Source organism: Helianthus annuus, chromosome 7 (assembly GCF_002127325.2).
Source record: "Helianthus annuus cultivar XRQ/B chromosome 7, HanXRQr2.0-SUNRISE, whole genome shotgun sequence".
Classification (NCBI taxonomy): Eukaryota; Viridiplantae; Streptophyta; class Magnoliopsida; order Asterales; family Asteraceae; genus Helianthus; species Helianthus annuus.
In genome coordinates, this window is record NC_035439.2 from 117,660,093 (window position 1) to 117,679,058 (window position 18,966).

An 18,966-nucleotide genomic window follows, 5' to 3' on the forward strand; every position below is an offset into this window, starting at 1 on the left:
AAAATTACGGTCACCCAATGTGAACCCGTTCCGTGTGAAGTAATTAGAAAACAATACGGAAATCAAAAATTGTCAAATGAGCGAAAACAACAAGTGAATTCTGGAAAAGGTAAAGAGCAGGTACAGGAAAAGAAAGCTCAAAAGGCACAAGCACCAAAGGTACAGCAGCTTAAAACTGCACAACCAAAGGTTCAACAACCTAAGGTTGAACAGTCTAAAGCTCCTCAACCTAAGGCTGCACAACCCAAAATTCTACAATCTAGGGTTGAGCAACCTAAGGTTCCTAGGGTGCAAAACAAGAGAGCTTCTGTCAAGAAAGGAGAACAGAAAATGAACTTTGTCGAGTCAAAGGGTACGGACAAATTGGAAACATTTCAAAATAAATCTAACATTGAATTCATAAAACAAGTTAGAATTTTAAAGAGAAATGATGAAAACAATTATACCCAACACACAAACGGATGTGACTTAGGTCCTAGCACATCTAAACCACAAAGTTCAGTTTCTGGTTCTCAGTCGAGTCATCAACACAGTTCTCCGAGGTTTGTAGAGCGGAGAATGTGTTTTGAATGTGGAACAATTGGGCACATCGTAAGATATTGCCCATATTTGAAGAAGTTGAAAGAAAAAGGAAGTGTTCCCCATGAAAACAATTACCAAAAACAACCAGTTTCCCCTAAACAAGACCCGCGTGTCTTACAAGAAAGGGAAAAGAAAGAAAAACAAAAGAACAAAAAGGTAATTGAGAAGGCCTTGAAATCTGAGGTCAAGGATGCAAAACCTGTACAAGCTAAGTCTGCAAACGTAAAACCAGTAAATACAAAAAAGTTTAATTCAAATACTGGTAAAGTGCCACAAGCTTGGAAACAAAAGCAGGTATTGAATTCAGGGGGAGCACCAGAAGTTTTATTTCCTAATCATCAAGTGATAGAGATCACTTTCCTTGATGATCAAGGACGACCCAAGTCAACAAAGGCTTGGGTCCCCCTCTCAATCTGATGTGTTAACTGTATGTGCAGGCGGCTCCAGGAGGAACTGTTAATAGTCTTTGGATTGTCGACAGTGGAGCTTCCAGGCACATGACTGGAGACTATCGTCTTCTGTTCGATGTGAGAAGTATCAGAGGCGGATATGTCGCATTTGCAGGTGACAAGGGAGGTTACATTTCCGGCGAGGGAAGAATTTCTAATGGGATTGTGAGCTTTGACAAGATCAATTATGTACAACAATTGGATCACAATCTCTTGAGTGTTTCTCAAATCTGCGACAAGAAGTTCACCGTGCATTTTGATGATGCCGGTTGTTATGTGCTGAAGCCGGGTTTCAAGATCCCTCCTGAATGGATTCTCTTATCGGCTCCAAGGGTGAATGATCTATATGTCCTTGATATGAGCCAAGCTATTACTCAGTCCAAACAAGTTACTTGCTTTGTTTCAAAGGCCACTGAAAAGGAGACAATCTCTTGGCACAGGCGAATGGGTCATATTCACCTCAGAAAAATGAATCACCTTGTCAAAAACAACTTGGTGAGAGGTGTCAATGTGAAACACTTTCAGCTTCAAGATGTCTGTGTGCCGTGTCAAAAGGGAAAGCAGACCAAGAAATCTCATCCATTGAAGAAGGTTAACACTGTCAACATGCCACTCGAGCGTTTGCATATGGATCTTTTCGGCCCTGTCAAACACAAGAGTGTGCACGGAGAAGTTTTCTGCTTGGTAGTTACTGATGACTACTCAAGATTTTCATGGGTTGACTTCATGGTCCACAAGAGCGAGACTCCAGAAATTCTGAAGAATTTGATCACCCTGTTGGAAAATCTGTATATTCTAAAGGTGAGGCGAATTCGAAGCGACAACGGTACCGAGTTCAAAAACAGGGTTATGGATGAGTTTTGCACTGCAAAAGGAATCCTTCACGAGTATAGCTCTCGGTATACGCCACAACAAAATGGGGTCGCTGAAAGAAAGAACAGAACCTTGATAGAGACTGCAAGAACCATGTTAGTCGAGTCTCAGCTTCCAGTTCGATTCTGGACTGAAGCTGTTGCCTCGGCTTGTTACACATTGAACAGGGTTCTTACAGTGAAAAGACACGGGAAAACATGCTTCGAACTCCTTCACAAGAAGACTCCAGACTTGGAATATCTCGAACCTTTTGGTGCACCATGTACCATGATTGAACCTGATGGGAAATTTGGTGCCAAAGCTATCGAAGGTTACTTCCTTGGGTATGCTACTCCTAATCTGCGAGTATGGAACCTAACTACCAAAAGGATTGAAGAATGGGGTGAAGTAAGAGTCCAGAGATATTCTAATCCTCCAAAGCCTGCTGGTGATCCTTGGATGTTCGACTATGATGGTCTTTTCGACTCTTTTAATCTGCCGACATTTGACGATGATAATGCAATAGCTCAAATGTTGTCTGAAAGCGAGAACGCGACTGGCTCTCAGCTGGTTCGCCCAATCCTTGTTGACTCACAAGCAACATCTTCTGTCAACAATCTCGTTTCAAATGAGGTGTTTAATGATGCTGTCGACTACAATGTGTCGTCGGAAGATGAGGAGTTTGTTGATGCTAATGATGGTGAAACACGGGCTCCGGTGCAAGGTACTTCAGAAGCAACGGATCCAGTGTCTGCTCCTATTATTCAAGAAGAAAATGCATCATCTTCTACAACTCACCAGCTTCAGAATGATATCGGGAATTTAAATATCACTAACTTGAGGTCAAATGTTGAAGTTCCTCAAGCTACTGAAACCCGAATTCATAACATTCATCCTCAGCAGAATATAATAGGTGATGTTCTCAGTGGTGTAAGGACAAGAAATCAGATAAGAAACAATGAAAATGCTGGATTGTATGCTGAGATAAGAGAATCGGGACAACAGAATCAGTGGTCCTTTGCCTGCTATGTTAGCCAAGAAGAACCTAAATCTTGGAAAGAGGCATTGAAGGATGATTCTTGGGTGGAAGCAATGCAGGAAGAACTTCAGCAGTTTGAGAAACTGGGCGTATGGAAATTGGTTGATAGGCCCGATAACTACAAGAAAATCGGAACTCGCTGGGTGTTCAAGTGCAAAAAGGACGACCGTGGGGTTGTTGTCCGAAACAAGGCAAGGTTAGTTGTGCAAGGTTTTAGTCAGGTTGAAGGAATTGACTACAATGAAGTGTATGCTCCTGTTGCACGTCTGGAGGCTATTAGAATCTTTCTAGCCTACGCATCCTTCAAGAAATTTAAGGTGTACCAGATGGATGTTAAGAGTGCTTTTCTACACGGAGTAGTCGAGGAGGAAGTATATGTCGAGCAACCACCGGGGTTTGAAGATCCATTACATCCTGACAGGGTTTTACTTCTCAACAAGGCGTTATATGGTCTTCATCAAGCACCTCGGGCTTGGTATGAAACGTTGTCTACCTATCTGCTCAACAATGGTTTTCGACGAGGTTTGATCGACTGTACCCTCTTCATTAAAGAAAATGGTGAAGATCTTCTGTTGGTACAAGTATATGTCGACGATATTATCTTTGGTTCTACCGATGATAAGTTGTGTAAAGAATTTGAGAAAGTGATGCAGGATCGATTCGAGATGAGTGCGATGGGTGAAATGACGTTCTTCTTGGGTTTGCAAGTTAATCAATCCGAATCTGGAATTTTTATTCATCAAACCAAGTACGTCGGGGACATCTTGAGCCGGTTCCAGATGTCCGATTCGAAGCCAATTTCTACTCCTCTTCCTCAGAATCATGGAATTACTCCGGATGACGAAGGAGATGCTGTGGATTCTTCACTCTATCGTGCTATGATTGGATCTTTAATGTATCTCACCGCATCAAGACCCGACATCATGTATCCAACTTGTCTTCTCGCTAGGTATCAAGCGAATCCGAAGGTCTCTCACTATGCTGTTGTCAAAAGGATCTTTCGTTATCTGAAGACTTACCCTGACACCGGGTTATGGTATCCTAAGGATGATAACTTCGATCTTATAGCTTTCAGTGATTCTGATTTCGGCGGCTGCAAGAAAGATGGAAAATCAACTACAGCAGGATGTCAGTTCTTAGGCAATCGCCTAGTCACTTGGCAATGCAAGAAGCAGACATGTGTGGCTACGTCTACATGTGAAGCAGAATACATTGCTGCGTCTAGTTGCTGCTCCCAGGTTCTATGGATCCAACAACAGATGCGGGACTACGGTTTTGAATTCCTAACTACTCCTATTTATGTTGATAATGAGGCTGCCTTACAGATCACTAGAAATCCAGTACAGCACTCGAAAACGAAGCACATCGATATTAAATATCACTTCATACGTGATTGCTTTGAAAAGAGACTTATCGATGTGGTTCATATTCATACCGACCACCAACGTGCCGACCTTTTTACCAAAGCATTTGATAAATCAAGATTTGATTTTTTACTTTTGGTAAACGGCATTAAGGTGAAGCAAGAGTAACTAACATCATGAAATCGTTTTTGTAAATATTTTTCTAAAAATCAAAAATCCAAAAATATTTTCATTTCTTTTTATTTTTGAATTTTAGGGGGAGAAAATTTCAAGAAAAATACAAAAACATTGAAAAATCTCAAAAATACAAAAATATGTCTTTAATTTATTTACTCTTTAATTTATTTACTTTCTGCATTTAAGGGGGAGTAAAATCCAGAAAAACACAAAAACAATAGAAAAACAAAAATGAGTTTCTTGGTAATATGAGGGAAAGTGATATTACATCAGAGGTCGGTTGAAACATGTTTCTAAAAATCAAAAGAAACGGAAAATGATATGTAGCTTTACTTATGATGTACCGGTAGACTCACAATCATTTCAAAGTATGCAGGAGATATAAACATAACAGACTGAAAACCGCGTGGGAACCGTTCATTGGCATATGGTCTTGGTACCGAAATTTCGTTTGATAGATTGCCGAGGTTCTGAGATATTCGGGGTTTATGCTTTTTATCATCCGGGTATCATGGTTGCTTCTATAAATAGACTAAGTCTAAGTTCTTCCATGATACCATACATACGTGTACATATCTCATACTGCATTCGACCTCAATAAGTGATAAACAATCACATGTCCCAAAATAAGTGATAAAATATCACATTTATCCGGGTGTCAAGTTCGTCTCTCTGCTGTACGGAAGTACTGACCTGTTCACGGACTTGCACCTGTGCCCTCATGCATTGAAAGTCAAGTTCCTCATCAATAAGTGATTCTATCACATAGGGCTTGTTTTCAAATTCTAATAAGTGACTTGTTCACATTGTAAATATTTATACGTTAAGAAAACGGATGATAAACGGTATACTCCCCAGTATGATGAATTCTCGTGCATACCTTGATACGGGAATGTGTCGTGAATGGATGAACACCGGTCGGTAAGTATAAATCATACCTTAAACGTATCTCATTGTATTATGATTACACTTGATTGTTGAGTTTAAGTGGATAACAATATCGGTAATTGTGGTAAAATATTTATCAATTTCTGTAAAATTATAAAAGGAAATGTGTTTTGACAAAAGACCGCCAGCTGATATGATTCTCTTCACCAGAAACTCGCAAAAATATTGTTGTGTTTGTATATACTTATTTACTGCTTTATTTTTAAACAGTTTTTGTTCGTTTGGTGCATATCAGCACGACATTAGCGGTGATGTCGTTTGATAACATTCAAAGGATTTTAAAATTGTTGCCTTTTTTATTTTTATCAAACTTCAAAATCCAAAAAGATTTTCATTTTAACCTTATTTTTGATTGAATGATGTTGGTGCTCGATCCGATACCTGACAAGCCGAATTACTTCATAAAATTAACCTTGCTGAACTTCATAACGGACAATTTTCAACATGGTCATTTCTGAAAAACCTCAAATGTTGAAGGGTTAAATTGGAAATTCCCTAAAAATCCAAGTGTTGGTGGAAATCTGATCCTTCGAGGAAGCAATGGCCCTCGAAAGATCAGATGGTCAAAGAAAGTCAATGAATGTCAACAGTCTCCATCGAAAGATAGTTGGTCAACGAAAGATTTGACCAAGTGATCCTTCGAGTTGACTAGAACCCTTGAAAGATGGCTTTATATCGAAGGATATCCTTCGAAGAATCCAAAAATATCTGGCATCCTTCGATCCAGATCCTTAAAATATCTGGATCCTTCGAACCTTATATGGATCCTTCGAACAAAAGAGAATCCTTCGTGACAGCTGTCCATCCTTCGAACGGTTTGAGTCCTTCGAGACGGTTCAACTTTCAAGGTGGAATATAAATAGTTGTCTTCTTCATCACTCATCATTATCAGTTTTCAAAAACCTCAAAACCCTCTCGAAACTCTGCCAAAATTTCAAAAACACTTGTTCGATTTTCAGGATTTCATAACATTATCTTGGTAGGATGTTATGCTTTAATCTATTAACGAACATCAAATCAAAACTTCATAAACATATCACTGACTCTGATTCATTCTTTAATGTTCTTATTTTTATTCATGAAATTTTGAATGTTTAGCCTATGATTTAGTGTTTTTGTGTTTATGTAATGTTACTGTATATGTTGTGGATGTTATGAACATTGTTGTTTGAAGGCTGGTTTGAATGATCATAACAGGGGTTTTGAACCTTGATAAAACAGGGGAGGTTAGGGTTTGGGCAAAGTTTAAATGTTTGATTTATGTTCAGGATCCGGTTTTGTTTCAATATTGTTGATGTTTTGAAATGGTCATGAGTTTTGTCTTGTTTTGCTATAAACACTGATTTGAATTTCGATATAACTGTCGCCGGAAAAACAATTCAAATCACCGGAAAACTCACCTGAAAAATCGCCGATGAACAGTAACCGTTTGGGAAGATGATGAGTCATCACCTCGAGAGATGTGCCAAACAGCATCCTTCGAGGTGAAGCTCGAAAGATGGTGGATATCTCGAAAGATCATCTTTCGATGGATCAAGCCTTCGAATGATGAGGATATCTTTCAAAATATTCAATCATTCGAAAGATAATCCTTCGACAAGTTAACATCTTTCAAGATAAATAAAATCCTTCGAGCTGGATCAACATCCTTCGAACCATTCATCATCCTTCGAAATGATTATCATCCTTCGTGCCACATTTCATCCTTCGATGGACAGAATGTATCCTTCAATAGTTTCAACACTTAGGAAATTTTCAAGAAATTGAAAATTTTTCTAAGTGTGAAACTCATGTTGACTGTTTGACCCATGCTTATTACGTGCAATTGTGATGTGCAGAAATGGCACCAAAAATTAAGTTTGAGCGGGCCAAACCCACCAAGAAAGTGAAATCTGAACTGGAAGCTATGTCTGAATCTAGACATAATATGGTGGCGTACTTACAACCAGAAGGAGGCATTAGTCCTGAATTTGCTGGGATTATGGAATATCTTCATCGAGCGCGAATCAACTATGCTATCACCACACAGCATATCGCCTATCAATCACATATCAAGGCATTCTGGAGTACAGCTGGGGTGGAAACAGTGGATAATCAGGAAGTAATCAGGGCAATCGTTGCAGAAAAGCCAGTAGTCATTACTGAGAATTCTATTAGAGAACGTCTTCAACTTGGTGATAATTCTGAAGATCCAACTTCAATAGATTTGCAGTGTCAAAGGGGGTTATTGTTAAGGCTCAAGTACAGCGACAACGTCCTTACAAATCAAATCAACAAGAAATATCTGCCGCTTAAGTACAAGTTCCTTCTGCACATTCTGATTCACTGCCTAAGCAACAAGCGCTCTGGGTACGACTTATCTCCTATAGATCTGACGGGATTGTTTACGGCGTTGATTCTGAACAAGCCGTTCAACATCTCTCGTTATATTTTCAACAATCTGAAGGAGAACTCTCAGAGGCCACTTCCGTCCGATAAGCAGCGAACTAACACCAAGTTTTGGTTATATCCTCGCTTTCTGCAAATGTTGATAGACAATCAGATTCCTGATCTTGCTAAAGCCGAGGCAGATGTATTTCCAGTGAATCCTATGAACGAGCGCACACTTCTAATTGTCAAGTCTATGGGGGTTTACACGGGAACGCATCCAGATAGGAAAATGATTGGTCATCTTGATGCTCCTGAGTATGAGCCTCCACAGAACAACAGATGGCGACGTGAAGGAAGTGTGTCTGACGATGAAGAACCAAGATTGATTGCTATGGCTGATGAGCAACTCACATCTAAGCATGGAATCAAAGCCACTAGAAGATCTGCTGGCAGTTCTGGTGCAGCAGCTAGTGCTAAGGTTGATGTGAATGTGACTGCTGAAGTGGCTCAGGACATGCCTGTTGATCCTGATGTTCCAGTTGTTTCTGGTGGTGATGTTGGTGCTGGTCAGTCGAGTGTTGCTGCGACTGACAAGGGAAAGGGCAAAGTGGATCAGCCGAGAACACTTGTCGATGAAAGCAGTTCATCTTCTGAAGATGAAGCAGGAGGTTCTGATGATGATGGTGGTTCTTCGTCTGATGATGATAATCCTCCTCCTCAAGGGTTGAAGAAAGTCTTTGACAAACGCGGGAATCCCCGGTTTGAAAAGATTAAGAAGACAGGAGATACTGGAGATTCTGATAAAGATGAAGATTATACGCTCACATCTCCAGGCTTTATTAGGAAAAGGAAGGCTCAACGACAGGGTGGTCGTGGATCAAAGAAATCTACTGCTGACACTTCTGTTCCAGTGTCAGTTCAGCCTTCATCTGATCCTGAGCAGCAGCTTCCTCCAATTGGTGATCAGTTAACTGCTTCTGAGACAATAGATCTTATGTCTTCTCCACAGAGGTCTTCGGGAGCTCATCAGGTGTCTGTTGATCAACAGCCACCTGAAACTCCCACCACAGGTACACAACCTCGACCTATTCTTGTTATAACTGGTCCTTCAGGTGGTTCGGGTCAGGCAGGTCAATCTGGTTCATCGAGACCTGAGCCCTCTAGGCCATCTCTGGCAGAAACCTTGTCGGGTTTCTCTGAAGCTGATAAGGTACAGTTCTTGATTGAACAAATCAGTGAACTGGGTGATATAGTTGGCCGTCATACACGAACGATTGAAGAACATCGTGTACAACGAGTGAAGGATACAGAGGCTCACAATCAGCTGTGTTCTATTGTAAATGCTCAAAGTATGAAGATCAAAGAACAAGCTGAAGAAATTGATAGATTAAAGAAGGCTAACTTGGCAAGAGATAGAGAGGTGGAGATCATGAAAAGACACAGCACTAATCTGGAAAATTCAGCAAAAGTGTTAAGGGAAACAGTTAGCGATCGTGATGAAAGACTGAAGAAAGCATTCCAACCTATGCATGAAAACTTTGGTAGGGTTCATAAACAGGTTGGGATATTATGGAGAGAGAGGTGCAATGCTCAAGGGATAGTACTCCCAAGACGTCAAGATGATCAGGATGATGATTCTGCTAATCCAGATCAGACAGCAGCCTCAGGCTCCGGTGCAGCTGCATCCGGTGCTGCAGGCGGATCTAGCACTGCTCAAGATACTCCAGCTCCTCCTACAGTCTCTACTGGTCCAACTGAACAGACTGAAACATTGGAAACGTCTGTAGATCCTTCTCAGATCAGTCTAGATCCAGAAAACTTTACTGAAGATCCTCCTGAATCGTCAAGTGCTCAAAAGTTTCATCCTATCACGGGTGAAGCACTAGAAGAGGGAGAGTTTGTATCTGAGATGACAGATGAACAGTTATCAAGGTTGTTTGAGTTGAATGATGTTGCTGAAGGTGTGATTGATGCGACTCCTCTGGTACAGGATCAGACTGATTTCTCAACAATTGATGAAATCTTCATCAGTTCTGATCCTGAACGTCCTGTCTATGTTCGAGAGGACGATGCTGAGCTGAATGTGCCTGATGATGAATTTATTGCTGCAAAGACTGCTGAGTTCGACAACACTTCTTCTGATTCTCCTACTGCACAAGAAAGCCGTGAGAAAACTATTAAAGAATGGCGAGCGGATTTCCTTGCTAGGAATCCTCCTCCGCTCGCCCCGTTGGAGCAGGCAAACTATATGGTTCTGGAGAAAAATCAGGCGCGGGGTCGAATCATCAGCTGGATGTTTGTGAAAGATCTGCATTGTATGGTTGTGAAGAGAGAATCTGGTCTTCAATACTTCGGGACTCTCCTGAGTATTCTCACACTTCCATATTATGATGTGGCAGTGTTGGCGCAGCTTGATGTGATCAATCGATCTAAAGAGCATATGGTAGATCTCTTTGCGAAGAAAATCAGGCTAGAAAGGCGTTTGGGGTGGAAGGATCCTCTGTACAAACCTCAATTTCCAAGATACGAGCAAATCAAGTTCACTCTTGATCCAGAAACTAACACTGCTCGTTATCGTCTGGTATATGATCCTCCTAGGTTGATGAAGAAGATTCCGCTGTTGAAGATGAAAACTGACTTTCTTGAGAATTTCCGCTGCTGGGTTTATGATGCGGATACCGGTGAAGCTGTGATCTTGTTCAGAGACAATGCAGAGAACTTCAGGATAATCGATCCGATGTGGATTACAAACATGTCCAGATCGGATATCATTGTGTTGAAGGATCATGAAATCAATTACCTAGTTCAAGATCGAGATCAAGCCATGAAGTTTCAAAGGATGGCTCGCTACTGCTTCAACTTGTTGATCAATGCAGGAAGTGCATGGTCGGCGCATCATGTAGCCGTGGAAAGGGCGTTAGAGACTTAAGACTTGAAGACGAAGACAAAGCTACAGCCAAGGGGGAGTTTGTTGGTGCACTTTGTGTCTGTACTTTGTCTATATTTTGTAATGTATAAAACGATGTCTTTTGTCGTTGTATTTACGTCCTTTATGTGTGTTTATGTATTGTAATGTGTTGTTTGACCAAGTCAACCATCCTCCTGGTTTGACTTGGCCAAACTTGAACACTTAGTAGTTGAAAGATGATATGCCACGAAGGATGTCATCGAAGGATGTTTAGTATCCTTCGATGACTTCGAAAGATGTCCTTCGAAGTATCTCTGTGGACCTCGAAGGATGTACAATCCTTCGAGGTATGCTTAGATCCTTCGAGATCTTTCGAATGGCTTTCTGGTCGACAGATAATCCTTCGATCAGAATGTCTATCCTTCGTGCATGGGAATCTGTTTTGGGTATATATATCCATGAAGGGTTTCACTTTCACCAGAGTTCTGATAAGTTTCTGTCCAAAGTGTGTGAGAGCTTTTGTGTGTGAAACCCAGGTCTTTGTTAGAGTGTATTTTCAGTTTGGTCAAGGTCTGTAACCGTGTCCACTGAAATACAAGAGAAAACTTTGATACTTGCTTGTCTACTCTTTCTCTTGTTCACTTTGCTTACATATAAACTCCGGTTTGCTCGCTAGCTTGGATTCCGCACTTGCTAGTGGGTTAAACATAACAAGGAATAGGTTAAACCTCAACCTCCGAGGGACCTACACTGTTCCTGTTGCTCCAACTCCCACGAACGTGCAATCCGTGGTGAATGAAGAACTTCCTCCTACCCCTCCACATGCTTCTGTTGCTGATCAGTTGAACCCTACAGAGGGTGCAGATGATGGTGTGGAGAAGACTGTTGAAACTGGGAGGCCTGCTGATGCTGGCCTAGATGTGGTGAATGATGCTTTAATCCTTCGGCCCCTGAGGTGATTGCTCAAGACCTGGGGGGAGGAGCAACTGAGAAAACTCCTACTTCTTCTCCTACAAATACTATGCCGGAGCATGCTGAGAAGGTGACGGTTGAAGAGCAAGATTCGTCTGCTGGTGTTAGTAAACAATCTCCCATCCGCCCAGAGGAAACTTTGGGAGATTATTACTACCGGAGCTATTCGGAGAAGGATGCTGCTGACCTTCACGCCCCCGTTTGGAATTTGAAGAAGGGAGACACTTTCGCGGACTGGCATGTGTGCCAAGATTGGCTGCAGGGGATACTTCCACCTGGGGAGGTCAAGTTTCAGGAACACCGGTCTTGTGAGCAGGCCTATCAGTCTTATGTTGCTGAGACTGCTTCTCATGTTTCTACCACCCACCGTATTGTTCGTGAGTGGTATAATATGCATAAAGAGCAGAAATCTTTCATGGCGGCTCAGAAGAAATTTTCCAACGATGAGAGACGTCTGGCTCAATTGATGGCTAAATTAAAAGATGATCAAGCCAAGTTTGAGGCTGAGCGCAAGACTGAGGAATGGTCTGTTGCTGGTTGGAAGAGAAAGGCCGAAGCTGACGCTGCTCTCCTTTCTGAAGAACGTAAAAATTGGAGGAAAATTTGCGAAAAAGATAATGCTGAGAAAGCCAACCTTCGCACTATTATTAGTAACCTCAAGGCTGAGGTTGAAAAGCTGAAGAATCAGGATGCGGAGGTAGAAAGATTGAAAAAGGAGAAAGCTGATGCAGAGGCTGCGTTGACGGAGGCGCGTTCTCATAGGGAACGAAGTGAGCAACGGGAGGTACAAGCTTTAACCACTCTTGCCCTTAGAGATAAAGAACTAGAGGAACTTACTGCTTTGGTTTCTGACCAGGAACAACTGAAGAAAGACCTGGAGCTCGCGCGTTCCGATATACTGAAACCTCCCGCCGTTTGACTGAGGTTGAAGAGAAATTGGAGAATTCAGAAACGGCGCGGGTCACAGTGGAAAGTGAGCTTGAGCCTTTAAAGAATGATATGGCCTGGTTGAAGGATCGTGGGATTGCTTGTGTAAGTTCCTTTCCCTTTTTTTTTATTGTGAAATCATATATGCGCTTGCTTTTGCTTCTTTTTTACTAATTTTGCTTGATTTCATAGGTTGCTGAATCTGTATTAAACTCTAGAGAACTGGATAAAACTGTTGCTGAATTGGTGGTTGCTGCACGACGGGATGGGTACGCGCAAGGTTACGCAGAATGTTCCTATCATGTGAATGACGCGCTGAAGGTTAGCTGGGATGATAGCAAGGCCGCTACTTTTGGCGTGAATATTGCCGCTGCGTTTGCTTCCATGAAGACAGAGTTTAATAACTTGCAACTTCCAGTTATGGAGTTGATAAATGTGGCGCTGCAATCGGATGATCACGTGGCGCAACTTAAAGAAATCTTTCCGGATGAGGGTGAAGATTTAGTGTAGAATGTAATTGTTTTGAACAATTTGTTTTTCGTAGGATGTAGATCCTTGTTTTGTTACGCCGTTGCGTAAAAATTCGAAACACTGCTGTGTTTGAATCTTTTCAGGGCGTATTTGTACGCTGAAGGTAATATGTTTCTATTTGTTTGAATGACTTTACAATATTTTGCATGAGTACAATTGCTTTTACTTGAGTAAGGCGAATGAAGTTGGTATGAAGCTCATGTGTGAATCTTATGGTCGTTTGTGATGTGATCACTGACCGCGTATGTTTTTGCGCTTACTAAAAAGAAATTGCATGCATTTTGTAAACAAAAATAATAGAAACTTTGTAATTTTATTCATGGATAAAGCTCAGAGGCGTTACAAAGTCTTTAATAATTAGATGGAACTTAACTTACTCCCTGACAGTTTTCGCCATATTTGATGTTTTTTCCTGCGGGGAGCTCTATAGAGTCCCTTAAGTCTTTGCCCGTTTGCTGGAGGTCTCTTCTCCCCGGGTAATCTGCTTAATCTCCTTGCGCATATTCTGGAGTAGATGCGTAAACTCCCCATTTTTGAGGGCTTTCTCTATTTCTGTGCGCAAGGAAATGCAGTTGTTTGTGGTGTGCCCAGTGTCCTTATGATATTCGCAGTACTGCGCCAGGTCTTGACCACGTTTACTCTTCATTGGAATTGGTGGTTTGAACTGATAATCCTCAGTACTCAAAACCTCTGCTGGGGTCTTTGTTAGGGGGGTCCACTGCCTCTCCCTATTTTCATGCTTGTTTTCTCTTTGAGCAGAGAGTTTGTTAATTGTTGCGCGAGCATCTTCAGAGGAACGACTTCCGGATTACTCGCGCCATGATTTTTTGAACCTTCTCTCGCCCGTTGCACTTAAATCTGTGGGCCTGCTGTGTGGTGGTGGTGGCCTATTTGTAGTAAGGTTTTTCTCCGTCTGCGCATAAACCTTGGCCGCCGCCATTATCTTTTCCCAACTCTTGGGAAGGCCCTCTGTTCCGGATAATACTTTGACCATGTCGTCACATCTAACCGCGTACTTAAACTGAGCACGGATTAGTTGTTCGTGAACACCACCGATCTCCAACACCTCCTTATTATATCTGGTGATAAAATCCTCCAGATTCTCGTCATCTCGACGCCATATGTTCATGACATCGGATGTATCCCGCATGGAACGCGTTTGCTGGCTGAAGTGTGTTAAGAATTTTTGGCGCAGGTCTTTCCATGACTCAATTTGCCCCGTCGGTAGGTTATCAAACCAGATTCGCGCTGGGCCAGTTAATGTTTGAACAAACAAATGACCCCAAAGCGGAAGAGTCCAACCGCCAACCAACCCTGCACTGGTGAAGACTCTCAGATGATCATCGGGGTCAGTTAGCCCATTGAATTTCCCGACGTTAGATGGTAATTTTGCCCTCTCCAATGGAGCCAGAGCTATTTCCAGTATAAACTTCGAGTTTTCCGCTGCTTCTGCAGGGCGGTAAACTAAGTCATAATTATGCTCTGCCTCAGGGTTGTAAACCGCTCGAGGCCTGGATTTGTTAGAGTTTGGGTGTAGTCTGTTGAATACGCTGGTGTTTGCACTCAAACGATATGTCTGATCGGATTCATCGGTGTGAGCATCCCATTGGGAACCCAACCTATCATGAACCGATTGCCTTTGACGAGGCTGTGATTCATGGTGTTGTCTCTGGTAGCTGTTTGTACCATTATAAGTTGATTCTTCTCGCTGGGAAGCATGGGCCCTAGATCCCGGCCTTCGTGATTGTGCTACGGGAGCCGTTTGAGCACACAACTGTGTGTATACTGCATTTAATGCCCCTTGTGACCGGACATACCATGATATCGGAGTTTCTCCCGGTGGTAAAATTGATTGAGCGGGATTTGTGGGAAATATCCCTGGAGTAACAGGGTCATTTGCTCCATTAGATTGAACCTCATTATCGTCTGAGGCCTCTTCTACCATCCCTTCTACTGGTAAATTGTTTCCGACATTTGGTCGAGGACCAGGCTGTCGGTGAGAAGATGAATTTTCTGCCATGTGCAAAAACAGAAATGAACTGAATCGAAACGAGGTAGAAACTAGAAAAACTGAGAAAACGGTGGGCGCCAATGAAGAAACACTAGATAAATGGTCGGAACCGAAATATCTAGGGGGTTTGAATCCGCATAAAAAGGTTAGTTCTCTCTCAATTGATTCAGTTGCTGCCGAGTTCCTTCTCCGGTGATTCTGCAAAACAGAGCACCGTTAGCCTCGTCAAGGGGAGAAGAGGGTTCTCTCCTTGACCCGACTCCGGTGTGAGAATAAGTATTGGTAACAGAGAAGATAAAGTATTTGAGAAGTGAATGTGATCTGAGTTTATACCTGAATAGTTCTCGTATTTATAACCGGGAGTTTGGGAGGGAAAATCTGTTATTGAAAAGGTAACGGAAGATGCTAACGCCGTAGCGGTTATATTTCCTTCCGTTAAGTCCTTTTAAATCTTCGTTAAGTTGCCTTGATCCAATGTGAATGCACATGGATCATGAATTGATCTATGGCTGGGGAATTGCCACGTGGAAAGTGATTCAAGTGGAGATCATTCTCCAATTACATGCTATCGTTGTGATTTCAGGAACGTTTGTGATAATGACACGTGTCCAGACGGTTATAACCGTCTGGGTGGTGCACGATCATATTCCTTCTAGAAGATTACTGCTGTAATCTGGTGTGACACCTTTCAGTGTGCACACAGCTGAATAAATCCCAAGTCTGGGTAAAATGATATCCAAGTTTGGACATTTGGAAGGAATAATTAGCAAAGGGTTTTAACCCTTTGCTAAATGGAAGGCAGCGCAAGGATTTTATGCTTTCCTTTGGGCGCGCGACTATCGCTTGTTGATTTCTTCCTTCCTTCTGTAAGACCAATGCGCGGTCGCGCAAGGTTAAAAGGTTGAAGGGCCAGTTGGTGGTATGGTCTCAAATCCTTTTTATGAAGTTTTTGGGACCTTACCCCTTCAGGTGTTTAGGATGCTTATCTGCTAGGAAAGCGAAGCTAGAATAAAGCTCTAGAGTCCAACATATAGTTGTCTGTAGTAAATGAATCAATGGTCTCTAGGGGCAGATAAACAATTGCTATATTTAAATCTGAGTTGTCGGAACAGACTTATTTGCCTAGATTTTGTCTATAATAATTTGTTTACTATTTGAGACATGGTATGGGACATGTCACTTTAAATTGAATAGTAATGATAATTGTTATGGAAACTTCTGGACAATCTGTTTCGCTCAGTGCCGCGCCCCGATGATTCCGCCATCGGTTGGGGTGTGACAGATTGGTATCAGAGCCATAACTATAGGAAAATTAGGCAAGACTCGACCTAGTGCGGGTCTATGTCTTAGAGACCTAGACTATAGTTAGGACCCAACAGACCAACTCGTGCATGTCCATTAGGGACTATGTATGAGCGTATTACTATTCTTCGCTATTCTCGCCTATGCTACACTATCACCGCACTCGAATTTTCAATAATGAGGAAGTGATTTAGTCAAGATTAGGTGTGAAAGCCGCAAACTCTCGACTAAATTGCTTGATCAACCCGTATTTTCACTATTCACCTTGCGCACATCAATGTTGTTTTTATCAACTTATCAATGACCTCTTCATTATTTTTGACACACCAATTCTCTCCATTTCAAGTTTGAGGTGGCAGAATCTTTCAATCATTTGTGGAACAGTTTCACCTTTCATACAAGCAAGCAAATCAAATTCTTTTTCAATAACGAACGCTTGTTTAATGGGGAGAATTCTACCAAACCAGGAGTGAAATCCATATTTTGATGAATAATCTCCTCTATTTTACTAAAATCAAGGGGAAGTTGTCAAGCCAGGGTGAAACCCTAACCTTGACGGCTTGTCCATGGGTTACCAAAACTCTCACCAAAGTCTCCACGGACTCCAACGACTTGAACTCACAGTAGGACAAGGGGGATGTGCGCCGGATGCCCAAGAATTGAGGCAGAGGCCCAATCCTGAAGGTCAAAATGTGCACGCCAGGTCCTTGAGAATAGTCAAATCACTTTGGATAGTCAATGTCCAAATAGCCGCAGACAATCTATTTCTCGATTTTTATGTGTTTCGATTCTGAGCCCGCAACTGCTGATTCTGATGACTCGTTGATTTTATTTGTTTATGTGTTTAAAATTTTGAGACTTACTCGATTTTTGCTCACACTTTGATCGACACACACAACCCGTGTTGCTTCTGTATCTCAAAACGCTAACAAATCGTTACTGCCATAAGGAAACGCCGTACGCTATGATGCTCGCTATACTATACGCTTAACCCATACTAATCGCGATCGAGAAATCGCAGACTTTGAATGATAGGTTTCTGTATTCTGACTGCCTCTGTGACTAAATGCGTATGTGCTTCTGTGTTTCTGTGATTCTGTGCCCTACGTGCTTACGTGCTTATGTGCTTATGTGTTCTTCTGTGAATCTGGGATTTCGTGCCTACGTGTTTATACAATTATGCGACTGTATTCCTAAGATTTAGTAAGTATTAGACGTGTGAGGTGAGATTCGATTATGATGTGTCTGAGACCTACGACGATGTCTATTGCAGACAATGTCGTCATCAGGACACCGTCGCCCATCACTCTCTCGCCAAGAAAAGAGAGGCAAACGTCTTGCTGCTATCATCGCCAAACAGGTAGCAAAAGTTGTCAGTGATATCTACGAGAATGTCAGCAAATCATCTGAGGAGTCGAGAACCGAAGCTCCTAAAGCTGCCCCCAAACTGCCTTCAGTTTCAAGCAGTTTAAGGCATGTGGGCCAAAGGAATTCACTAGCGAGGGAGGCCCTACAGCGTTGTTCCAGTGGTTGCCCCGACGATCTTCGCACTCTCAACGCTACTGGCGTCTTCCAGTCCCGCGCACTAGACTGGTGGACGGCCGAGAGAAACAAGCGAGGAAAGGATGCAGCTTACGGTCTATCATGGGACGAATTCAAGGAGGTCATGCTGGAAGAATTTTATCCTCCTCATGAACGCCAGAAGTTGGAAGATGAATTCTGGCACATAAAGCAGAAGGATGGTGCTCTAACTGCTCGATTCAAGCAACTCAATATCATTTGCCCTAATCAGGTGAAGACTTCTGACATGGCAATCAAGAAGTATATCCGAGCCCTGCCTGACTGTGTTGCAGATTTCGTGCAAGCGTCTAAGACTAAGACGATCGAGGAGACTTACCTACTGGCCGCTGAAATCAACGACAAGCGGGTCAAGGCTGGTGTCTGGGATAAAACCTCGAAGCACCTTCATCAAGCTACCGCCGCTCCAACTGCCGAAACCGCCGCTGCTCAACCGTTAAAGTCCTCACGCCGAAAGAAGAAGAACAACAACAGCAGCTCCAGCAACAAGAACTGTGCAGTCACTACCAATGCTGCTCCTCTCCAGGCCGTACCGGCCCAGCAGCAGCCCCATCACCGTCCAGCTCTAACTACTTATACACCACCAGCAAAGCGTGCATACACAGGTCCCCACCCGGTTTGCCCAACATGCTCTTATCACCATCCGGTGGATCTTGCCTGTCGTTTTTGTGCTCACTGCAACATGTACGGCCACTTTATTGCCAACTGTCGTACTGGTCCTCGCAACACCCCAGCTCAAGCCACTGCTCATCAAGCTCTGCTCCCGGCTCCGCAAGGCCATCAAGCAACTCAGGCACCCGCGGTCAACGCCCCAGTTTGCTTCGCATGTGGTGACCCCAACCACTTTGCGAACATGTGCCCCAACAGGATCGTGAAGCAGGAGCCCCAGCAACACCAGCAGCAGCAGCAGCCTCAACGAGGAAAGTGCTGGCCGATCGGCCAGGCAGCTCGATCGG